The sequence below is a fragment of the Pungitius pungitius genome, chromosome 20 (genome assembly GCF_949316345.1).
Source record: "Pungitius pungitius chromosome 20, fPunPun2.1, whole genome shotgun sequence".
Taxonomy (NCBI): domain Eukaryota; kingdom Metazoa; phylum Chordata; class Actinopteri; order Perciformes; family Gasterosteidae; genus Pungitius; species Pungitius pungitius.
In genome coordinates this window covers 16,457,608-16,469,709 of record NC_084919.1, presented here as the reverse complement: position 1 = coordinate 16,469,709, position 12,102 = coordinate 16,457,608, and positions in this window count along the sequence as shown.

Sequence of the window (12,102 nt, the reverse complement as noted above, 5' to 3'; positions counted from 1 at the left end):
AACTGATGGGAAATTGCAACGACAAAAACAGTAAATGCCGACAAAAACACTTTGAAAAAAACCACTAAAATAAATGCAGGCCAATTCAACAGAACACTTTGCAAACCACTAAAACTAATGGGAAATTGCAACGACAAAAACAGTTAACACCTGACAAAAACACTTTGAAAAAAACCACTAAAATAAATGCAGGCCAATTCAACAGAACTTTTTGCAAACCACTAAAACTGATGGGAAATTGCAACGACGAAAACAGTAAATGCCGACAAAAACACTTTGAAAAAAACCACTAAAATAAATGCAGGCCAATTCAACAGAACACTTTGCAAACCACTAAAACTGATGGGAAATTGCAACGACGAAAACAGTAAATGCCGACAAAAACACTTTGAAAAAAACCACTAAAATAAATGCAGGCCAATTCAACAGAACACTTTGCAAACCACTAAAACTAATGGGAAATTGCAACGACAAAAACAGTTAACACCGACAAAAACACTTTGAAAAAAACCACTAAAATAAATGCAGGCCAATTCAACAGAACACTTTGCAAACGACTAAAACTGATGGGAAATTGCAACGACGAAAACAGTAAATGCCGACAAAAACACTTTGAAAAAAACCACTAAAATAAATGCAGGCCAATTCAACAGAACACTTTGCAAACCACTAAAACTAATGGGAAATTGCAACGACAAAAACAGTAAATGCCGACAAAAACACTTTGAAAAAAACCACTAAAATAAATGCAGGCCAATTCAACAGAACACTTTGCAAACCACTAAAACTAATGGGAAATTGCAACGACGAAAACAGTAAATGCCGTCAAAAACACTTTGAAAAAAACACTAAAATAAATGCAGGCCAATTCAACAGAACACTTTGCAAACCACTAAAACTGATGGGAAATTGCAACGACGAAAACAGTAAATGCCGACAAAAACACTTTGAAAAAAAACACTAAAATAAATGCAGGCCAATTCAACAGAACACTTTGCAAACCATTAAAACTAATGGGAAATTGCAACGACGAAAACAGTAAATGCCGACAAAAACACTTTGAAAAAAAACACTAAAATAAATGCAGGCCAATTCAACAGAACACTTTGCAAACCACTAAAACTGATGGGAAATTGCAACGACGAAAAGAGTAAATGCCGACAAAAACACTTTGAAAAAAACACTAAAATAAATGCAGGCCAATTCAACAGAACACTTTGCAAACCACTAAAACTGATGGGAAATTGCAACGACAAAAACAGTAAATGCCGACAAAAACACTTTGAAAAAAACCACTAAAATAAATGCAGGCCAATTCAACAGAACACTTTGCAAACCACTAAAACTAATGGGAAATTGCAACGACAAAAACAGTTAACACCTGACAAAAACACTTTGAAAAAAACCACTAAAATAAATGCAGGCCAATTCAACAGAACTTTTTGCAAACCACTAAAACTGATGGGAAATTGCAACGACGAAAACAGTAAATGCCGACAAAAACACTTTGAAAAAAACCACTAAAATAAATGCAGGCCAATTCAACAGAACACTTTGCAAACCACTAAAACTGATGGGAAATTGCAACGACGAAAACAGTAAATGCCGACAAAAACACTTTGAAAAAAACCACTAAAATAAATGCAGGCCAATTCAACAGAACACTTTGCAAACCACTAAAACTAATGGGAAATTGCAACGACAAAAACAGTTAACACCGACAAAAACACTTTGAAAAAAACCACTAAAATAAATGCAGGCCAATTCAACAGAACACTTTGCAAACGACTAAAACTGATGGGAAATTGCAACGACGAAAACAGTAAATGCCGACAAAAACACTTTGAAAAAAACCACTAAAATAAATGCAGGCCAATTCAACAGAACACTTTGCAAACCACTAAAACTAATGGGAAATTGCAACGACAAAAACAGTAAATGCCGACAAAAACACTTTGAAAAAAACCACTAAAATAAATGCAGGCCAATTCAACAGAACACTTTGCAAACCACTAAAACTAATGGGAAATTGCAACGACAAAAACAGTTAACACAGACAAAAACACTTTGAAAAAAACCACTAAAATAAATGCGGGCCAATTCAACAGAACACTTTGCAAACCACTAAAACTAATGGGAAATTGCAACGACGAAAACAGTAAATGCCGACAAAAACACTTTGAATAAAACCACTAAAATAAATGCAGGCCAATTCAACAGAACACTTTGCAAACCACTAAAACTAATGGGAAATTGCAACGACGAAAACAGTAAATGCCGACAAAAACACTTTGAAAAAAAACACTAAAATAAATGCAGGCCAATTCAACAGAACACTTTGCAAACCACTAAAACTGATGGGAAATTGCAACGACGAAAAGAGTAAATGCCGACAAAAACACTTTGAAAAAAACACTAAAATAAATGCAGGCCAATTCAACAGAACACTTTGCAAACCACTAAAACTGATGGGAAATTGCAACGACAAAAACAGTAAATGCCGACAAAAACACTTTGAAAAAAACCACTAAAATAAATGCAGGCCAATTCAACAGAACACTTTGCAAACCACTAAAACTAATGGGAAATTGCAACGACGAAAACAGTAAATGCCGTCAAAAACACTTTGAAAAAAAACACTAAAATAAATGCAGGCCAATTCAACAGAACACTTTGCAAACCACTAAAACTAATGGGAAATTGCAACGACGAAAACAGTAAATGCCGACAAAAACACTTTGAAAAAAAACACTAAAATAAATGCAGGCCAATTCAACAGAACACTTTGCAAACCATTAAAACTAATGGGAAATTGCAACGACGAAAACAGTAAATGCCGACAAAAACACTTTGAAAAAAAACACTAAAATAAATGCAGGCCAATTCAACAGAACACTTTGCAAACCACTAAAACTGATGGGAAATTGCAACGACGAAAAGAGTAAATGCCGACAAAAACACTTTGAAAAAAACACTAAAATAAATGCAGGCCAATTCAACAGAACACTTTGCAAACCACTAAAACTGATGGGAAATTGCAACGACGAAAAGAGTAAATGCCGACAAAAACACTTTGAAAAAACCACTAAAATAAATGCAGGCCAATTCAACAGAACACTTTGCAAACCACTAAAACTAATGGGAAATTGCAACGACAAAAACAGTTAACACCTGACAAAAACACTTTGAAAAAAACCACTAAAATAAATGCAGGCCAATTCAACAGAACTTTTTGCAAACCACTAAAACTGATGGGAAATTGCAACGACGAAAACAGTAAATGCCGACAAAAACACTTTGAAAAAAACCACTAAAATAAATGCAGGCCAATTCAACAGAACACTTTGCAAACCACTAAAACTGATGGGAAATTGCAACGACGAAAACAGTAAATGCCGACAAAAACACTTTGAAAAAAACCACTAAAATAAATGCAGGCCAATTCAACAGAACACTTTGCAAACCACTAAAACTAATGGGAAATTGCAACGACAAAAACAGTTAACACCGACAAAAACACTTTGAAAAAAACCACTAAAATAAATGCAGGCCAATTCAACAGAACACTTTGCAAACGACTAAAACTGATGGGAAATTGCAACGACGAAAACAGTAAATGCCGACAAAAACACTTTGAAAAAAACCACTAAAATAAATGCAGGCCAATTCAACAGAACACTTTGCAAACCACTAAAACTAATGGGAAATTGCAACGACAAAAACAGTAAATGCCGACAAAAACACTTTGAAAAAAACCACTAAAATAAATGCAGGCCAATTCAACAGAACACTTTGCAAACCACTAAAACTGATGGGAAATTGCAACGACGAAAAGAGTAAATGCCGACAAAAACACTTTGAAAAAAACACTAAAATAAATGCAGGCCAATTCAACAGAACACTTTGCAAACCACTAAAACTGATGGGAAATTGCAACGACGAAAACAGTAAATGCCGACAAAAACACTTTGAAAAAAAACACTAAAATAAATGCAGGCCAATTCAACAGAACACTTTGCAAACCACTAAAACTGATGGGAAATTGCAACGACAAAAACAGTTAACACAGACAAAAACACTTTGAAAAAAACCACTAAAATAAATGCGGGCCAATTCAACAGAACACTTTGCAAACCACTAAAACTGATGGGAAATTGCAACGACGAAAAGAGTAAATGCCGACAAAAACACTTTGAAAAAAACACTAAAATAAATGCAGGCCAATTCAACAGAACACTTTGCAAACCACTAAAACTGATGGGAAATTGCAACGACAAAAACAGTAAATGCCGACAAAAACACTTTGAAAAAAACCACTAAAATAAATGCAGGCCAATTCAACAGAACACTTTGCAAACCACTAAAACTAATGGGAAATTGCAACGACGAAAACAGTAAATGCCGTCAAAAACACTTTGAAAAAAAACACTAAAATAAATGCAGGCCAATTCAACAGAACACTTTGCAAACCACTAAAACTAATGGGAAATTGCAACGACGAAAACAGTAAATGCCGACAAAAACACTTTGAAAAAAAACACTAAAATAAATGCAGGCCAATTCAACAGAACACTTTGCAAACCACTAAAACTAATGGGAAATTGCAACGACAAAAACAGTTAACACAGACAAAAACACTTTGAAAAAAACCACTAAAATAAATGCGGGCCAATTCAACAGAACACTTTGCAAACCACTAAAACTAATGGGAAATTGCAACGACGAAAACAGTAAATGCCGACAAAAACACTTTGAATAAAACCACTAAAATAAATGCAGGCCAATTCAACAGAACACTTTGCAAACCACTAAAACTAATGGGAAATTGCAACGACGAAAACAGTAAATGCCGACAAAAACACTTTGAAAAAAAACACTAAAATAAATGCAGGCCAATTCAACAGAACACTTTGCAAACCACTAAAACTGATGGGAAATTGCAACGACGAAAAGAGTAAATGCCGACAAAAACACTTTGAAAAAAACACTAAAATAAATGCAGGCCAATTCAACAGAACACTTTGCAAACCACTAAAACTGATGGGAAATTGCAACGACAAAAACAGTAAATGCCGACAAAAACACTTTGAAAAAAACCACTAAAATAAATGCAGGCCAATTCAACAGAACACTTTGCAAACCACTAAAACTAATGGGAAATTGCAACGACGAAAACAGTAAATGCCGTCAAAAACACTTTGAAAAAAAACACTAAAATAAATGCAGGCCAATTCAACAGAACACTTTGCAAACCACTAAAACTGATGGGAAATTGCAACGACGAAAAGAGTAAATGCCGACAAAAACACTTTGAAAAAAACACTAAAATAAATGCAGGCCAATTCAACAGAACACTTTGCAAACCACTAAAACTGATGGGAAATTGCAACGACAAAAACAGTAAATGCCGACAAAAACACTTTGAAAAAAACCACTAAAATAAATGCAGGCCAATTCAACAGAACACTTTGCAAACCACTAAAACTAATGGGAAATTGCAACGACAAAAACAGTTAACACCTGACAAAAACACTTTGAAAAAAACCACTAAAATAAATGCAGGCCAATTCAACAGAACTTTTTGCAAACCACTAAAACTGATGGGAAATTGCAACGACGAAAACAGTAAATGCCGACAAAAACACTTTGAAAAAAACCACTAAAATAAATGCAGGCCAATTCAACAGAACACTTTGCAAACCATTAAAACTAATGGGAAATTGCAACGACGAAAACAGTAAATGCCGACAAAAACACTTTGAAAAAAAACACTAAAATAAATGCAGGCCAATTCAACAGAACACTTTGCAAACCATTAAAATTAATGGGAAATTGCAACGACGAAAACAGTAAATGCCGACAAAAACACTTTGAAAAAAACCACTAAAATAAATGCAGGCCAATTCAACAGAACACTTTGCAAACCACTAAAACTGATGGGAAATTGCAACGACGAAAACAGTAAATGCCGACAAAAACACTTTGAAAAAAACCACTAAAATAAATGCAGGCCAATTCAACAGAACACTTTGCAAACCACTAAAACTAATGGGAAATTGCAACGACAAAAACAGTAAATGCCGACAAAAACACTTTGAAAAAAACCACTAAAATAAATGCAGGCCAATTCAACAGAACACTTTGCAAACCACTAAAACTGATGGGAAATTGCAACGACGAAAAGAGTAAATGCCGACAAAAACACTTTGAAAAAAACACTAAAATAAATGCAGGCCAATTCAACAGAACACTTTGCAAACCACTAAAACTGATGGGAAATTGCAACGACAAAAACAGTAAATGCCGACAAAAACACTTTGAAAAAAAACACTAAAATAAATGCAGGCCAATTCAACAGAACACTTTGCAAACCACTAAAACTAATGGGAAATTGCAACGACAAAAACAGTTAACACCTGACAAAAACACTTTGAAAAAAACCACTAAAATAAATGCAGGCCAATTCAACAGAACTTTTTGCAAACCACTAAAACTGATGGGAAATTGCAACGACGAAAACAGTAAATGCCGACAAAAACACTTTGAAAAAAACCACTAAAATAAATGCAGGCCAATTCAACAGAACACTTTGCAAACCACTAAAACTGATGGGAAATTGCAACGACGAAAACAGTAAATGCCGACAAAAACACTTTGAAAAAAACCACTAAAATAAATGCAGGCCAATTCAACAGAACACTTTGCAAACCACTAAAACTAATGGGAAATTGCAACGACAAAAACAGTTAACACCGACAAAAACACTTTGAAAAAAACCACTAAAATAAATGCAGGCCAATTCAACAGAACACTTTGCAAACGACTAAAACTGATGGGAAATTGCAACGACGAAAACAGTAAATGCCGACAAAAACACTTTGAAAAAAACCACTAAAATAAATGCAGGCCAATTCAACAGAACACTTTGCAAACCACTAAAACTAATGGGAAATTGCAACGACAAAAACAGTAAATGCCGACAAAAACACTTTGAAAAAAACCACTAAAATAAATGCAGGCCAATTCAACAGAACACTTTGCAAACCACTAAAACTGATGGGAAATTGCAACGACGAAAAGAGTAAATGCCGACAAAAACACTTTGAAAAAAACACTAAAATAAATGCAGGCCAATTCAACAGAACACTTTGCAAACCACTAAAACTGATGGGAAATTGCAACGACAAAAACAGTAAATGCCGACAAAAACACTTTGAAAAAAACCACTAAAATAAATGCAGGCCAATTCAACAGAACACTTTGCAAACCACTAAAACTAATGGGAAATTGCAACGACGAAAACAGTAAATGCCGTCAAAAACACTTTGAAAAAAAACACTAAAATAAATGCAGGCCAATTCAACAGAACACTTTGCAAACCACTAAAACTAATGGGAAATTGCAACGACGAAAACAGTAAATGCCGACAAAAACACTTTGAAAAAAAACACTAAAATAAATGCAGGCCAATTCAACAGAACACTTTGCAAACCACTAAAACTAATGGGAAATTGCAACGACAAAAACAGTTAACACAGACAAAAACACTTTGAAAAAAACCACTAAAATAAATGCGGGCCAATTCAACAGAACACTTTGCAAACCACTAAAACTAATGGGAAATTGCAACGACGAAAACAGTAAATGCCGACAAAAACACTTTGAATAAAACCACTAAAATAAATGCAGGCCAATTCAACAGAACACTTTGCAAACCACTAAAACTAATGGGAAATTGCAACGACGAAAACAGTAAATGCCGACAAAAACACTTTGAAAAAAAACACTAAAATAAATGCAGGCCAATTCAACAGAACACTTTGCAAACCACTAAAACTGATGGGAAATTGCAACGACGAAAAGAGTAAATGCCGACAAAAACACTTTGAAAAAAACACTAAAATAAATGCAGGCCAATTCAACAGAACACTTTGCAAACCACTAAAACTGATGGGAAATTGCAACGACAAAAACAGTAAATGCCGACAAAAACACTTTGAAAAAAACCACTAAAATAAATGCAGGCCAATTCAACAGAACACTTTGCAAACCACTAAAACTAATGGGAAATTGCAACGACGAAAACAGTAAATGCCGTCAAAAACACTTTGAAAAAAAACACTAAAATAAATGCAGGCCAATTCAACAGAACACTTTGCAAACCACTAAAACTGATGGGAAATTGCAACGACGAAAAGAGTAAATGCCGACAAAAACACTTTGAAAAAAACACTAAAATAAATGCAGGCCAATTCAACAGAACACTTTGCAAACCACTAAAACTGATGGGAAATTGCAACGACAAAAACAGTAAATGCCGACAAAAACACTTTGAAAAAAACCACTAAAATAAATGCAGGCCAATTCAACAGAACACTTTGCAAACCACTAAAACTAATGGGAAATTGCAACGACAAAAACAGTTAACACCTGACAAAAACACTTTGAAAAAAACCACTAAAATAAATGCAGGCCAATTCAACAGAACTTTTTGCAAACCACTAAAACTGATGGGAAATTGCAACGACGAAAACAGTAAATGCCGACAAAAACACTTTGAAAAAAAACACTAAAATAAATGCAGGCCAATTCAACAGAACACTTTGCAAACGACTAAAACTGATGGGAAATTGCAACGACGAAAACAGTAAATGCCGACAAAAACACTTTGAAAAAAACCACTAAAATAAATGCAGGCCAATTCAACAGAACACTTTGCAAACCACTAAAACTAATGGGAAATTGCAACGACAAAAACAGTAAATGCCGACAAAAACACTTTGAAAAAAACCACTAAAATAAATGCAGGCCAATTCAACAGAACACTTTGCAAACCACTAAAACTGATGGGAAATTGCAACGACGAAAAGAGTAAATGCCGACAAAAACACTTTGAAAAAAACACTAAAATAAATGCAGGCCAATTCAACAGAACACTTTGCAAACCACTAAAACTGATGGGAAATTGCAACGACAAAAACAGTAAATGCCGACAAAAACACTTTGAAAAAAACCACTAAAATAAATGCAGGCCAATTCAACAGAACACTTTGCAAACCACTAAAACTAATGGGAAATTGCAACGACGAAAACAGTAAATGCCGTCAAAAACACTTTGAAAAAAACACTAAAATAAATGCAGGCCAATTCAACAGAACACTTTGCAAACCACTAAAACTAATGGGAAATTGCAACGACGAAAACAGTAAATGCCGACAAAAACACTTTGAAAAAAAACACTAAAATAAATGCAGGCCAATTCAACAGAACACTTTGCAAACCATTAAAACTAATGGGAAATTGCAACGACGAAAACAGTAAATGCCGACAAAAACACTTTGAAAAAAAACACTAAAATAAATGCAGGCCAATTCAACAGAACACTTTGCAAACCACTAAAACTGATGGGAAATTGCAACGACGAAAAGAGTAAATGCCGACAAAAACACTTTGAAAAAAACACTAAAATAAATGCAGGCCAATTCAACAGAACACTTTGCAAACCACTAAAACTGATGGGAAATTGCAACGACAAAAACAGTAAATGCCGACAAAAACACTTTGAAAAAAACCACTAAAATAAATGCAGGCCAATTCAACAGAACACTTTGCAAACCACTAAAACTAATGGGAAATTGCAACGACAAAAACAGTTAACACCTGACAAAAACACTTTGAAAAAAACCACTAAAATAAATGCAGGCCAATTCAACAGAACTTTTTGCAAACCACTAAAACTGATGGGAAATTGCAACGACGAAAACAGTAAATGCCGACAAAAACACTTTGAAAAAAACCACTAAAATAAATGCAGGCCAATTCAACAGAACTTTTTGCAAACCACTAAAACTGATGGGAAATTGCAACGACGAAAACAGTAAATGCCGACAAAAACACTTTGAATAAAACCACTAAAATAAATGCAGGCCAATTCAACAGAACACTTTGCAAACCACTAAAACTAATGGGAAATTGCAACGACGAAAACAGTAAATGCCGACAAAAACACTTTGAAAAAAAACACTAAAATAAATGCAGGCCAATTCAACAGAACACTTTGCAAACCATTAAAACTAATGGGAAATTGCAACGACGAAAACAGTAAATGCCGACAAAAACACTTTGAAAAAAAACACTAAACTAAATGCAGGCCAATTCAACAGAACACTTTGCAAACCACTAAAACTGATGGGAAATTGCAACGACGAAAACAGTAAATGCCGACAAAAACACTCTGAAAAAAACCACTAAAATAAATGCAGGCCAATTCAACAGAACACTTTGCAAACCACTAAAACTAATGGGAAATTGCAACGACGAAAACAGTAAATGCCGACAAAAACACTTTGAAAAAAACACTAAAATAAATGCAGACCAATTCAACAGAACACTTTGCAAACCACTAAAACTAATGGGAAATTGCAACGACGAAGACAGTAAATGCCGACAAAAACACTTTGAAAAAAAACACTAAAATAAATGCAGGCCAATTCAACAGAACACTTTGCAAACCACTAAAACTGATGGGAAATTGCAACGACGAAAAGAGTAAATGCCGACAAAAACACTTTGAAAAAAACACTAAAATAAATGCAGGCCAATTCAACAGAACACTTTGCAAACCACTAAAACTGATGGGAAATTGCAACGACAAAAACAGTAAATGCCGACAAAAACACTTTGAAAAAAACCACTAAAATAAATGCAGGCCAATTCAACAGAACACTTTGCAAACCACTAAAACTAATGGGAAATTGCAACGACGAAAACAGTAAATGCCGTCAAAAACACTTTGAAAAAAAACACTAAAATAAATGCAGGCCAATTCAACAGAACACTTTGCAAACCACTAAAACTAATGGGAAATTGCAACGACGAAAACAGTAAATGCCGACAAAAACACTTTGAAAAAAAACACTAAAATAAATGCAGGCCAATTCAACAGAACACTTTGCAAACCATTAAAACTAATGGGAAATTGCAACGACGAAAACAGTAAATGCCGACAAAAACACTTTGAAAAAAAACACTAAAATAAATGCAGGCCAATTCAACAGAACACTTTGCAAACCACTAAAACTGATGGGAAATTGCAACGACGAAAAGAGTAAATGCCGACAAAAACACTTTGAAAAAAACACTAAAATAAATGCAGGCCAATTCAACAGAACACTTTGCAAACCACTAAAACTGATGGGAAATTGCAACGACAAAAACAGTAAATGCCGACAAAAACACTTTGAAAAAAACCACTAAAATAAATGCAGGCCAATTCAACAGAACACTTTGCAAACCACTAAAACTAATGGGAAATTGCAACGACAAAAACAGTTAACACCTGACAAAAACACTTTGAAAAAAACCACTAAAATAAATGCAGGCCAATTCAACAGAACTTTTTGCAAACCACTAAAACTGATGGGAAATTGCAACGACGAAAACAGTAAATGCCGACAAAAACACTTTGAAAAAAACCACTAAAATAAATGCAGGCCAATTCAACAGAACACTTTGCAAACCACTAAAACTGATGGGAAATTGCAACGACGAAAACAGTAAATGCCGACAAAAACACTTTGAAAAAAACCACTAAAATAAATGCAGGCCAATTCAACAGAACACTTTGCAAACCACTAAAACTAATGGGAAATTGCAACGACAAAAACAGTTAACACCGACAAAAACACTTTGAAAAAAACCACTAAAATAAATGCAGGCCAATTCAACAGAACACTTTGCAAACGACTAAAACTGATGGGAAATTGCAACGACGAAAACAGTAAATGCCGACAAAAACACTTTGAAAAAAACCACTAAAATAAATGCAGGCCAATTCAACAGAACACTTTGCAAACCACTAAAACTAATGGGAAATTGCAACGACAAAAACAGTAAATGCCGACAAAAACACTTTGAAAAAAACCACTAAAATAAATGCAGGCCAATTCAACAGAACACTTTGCAAACCACTAAAACTGATGGGAAATTGCAACGACGAAAAGAGTAAATGCCGACAAAAACACTTTGAAAAAAACACTAAAATAAATGCAGGCCAATTCAACAGAACACTTTGCAAACCACTAAAACTGATGGGAAATTGCA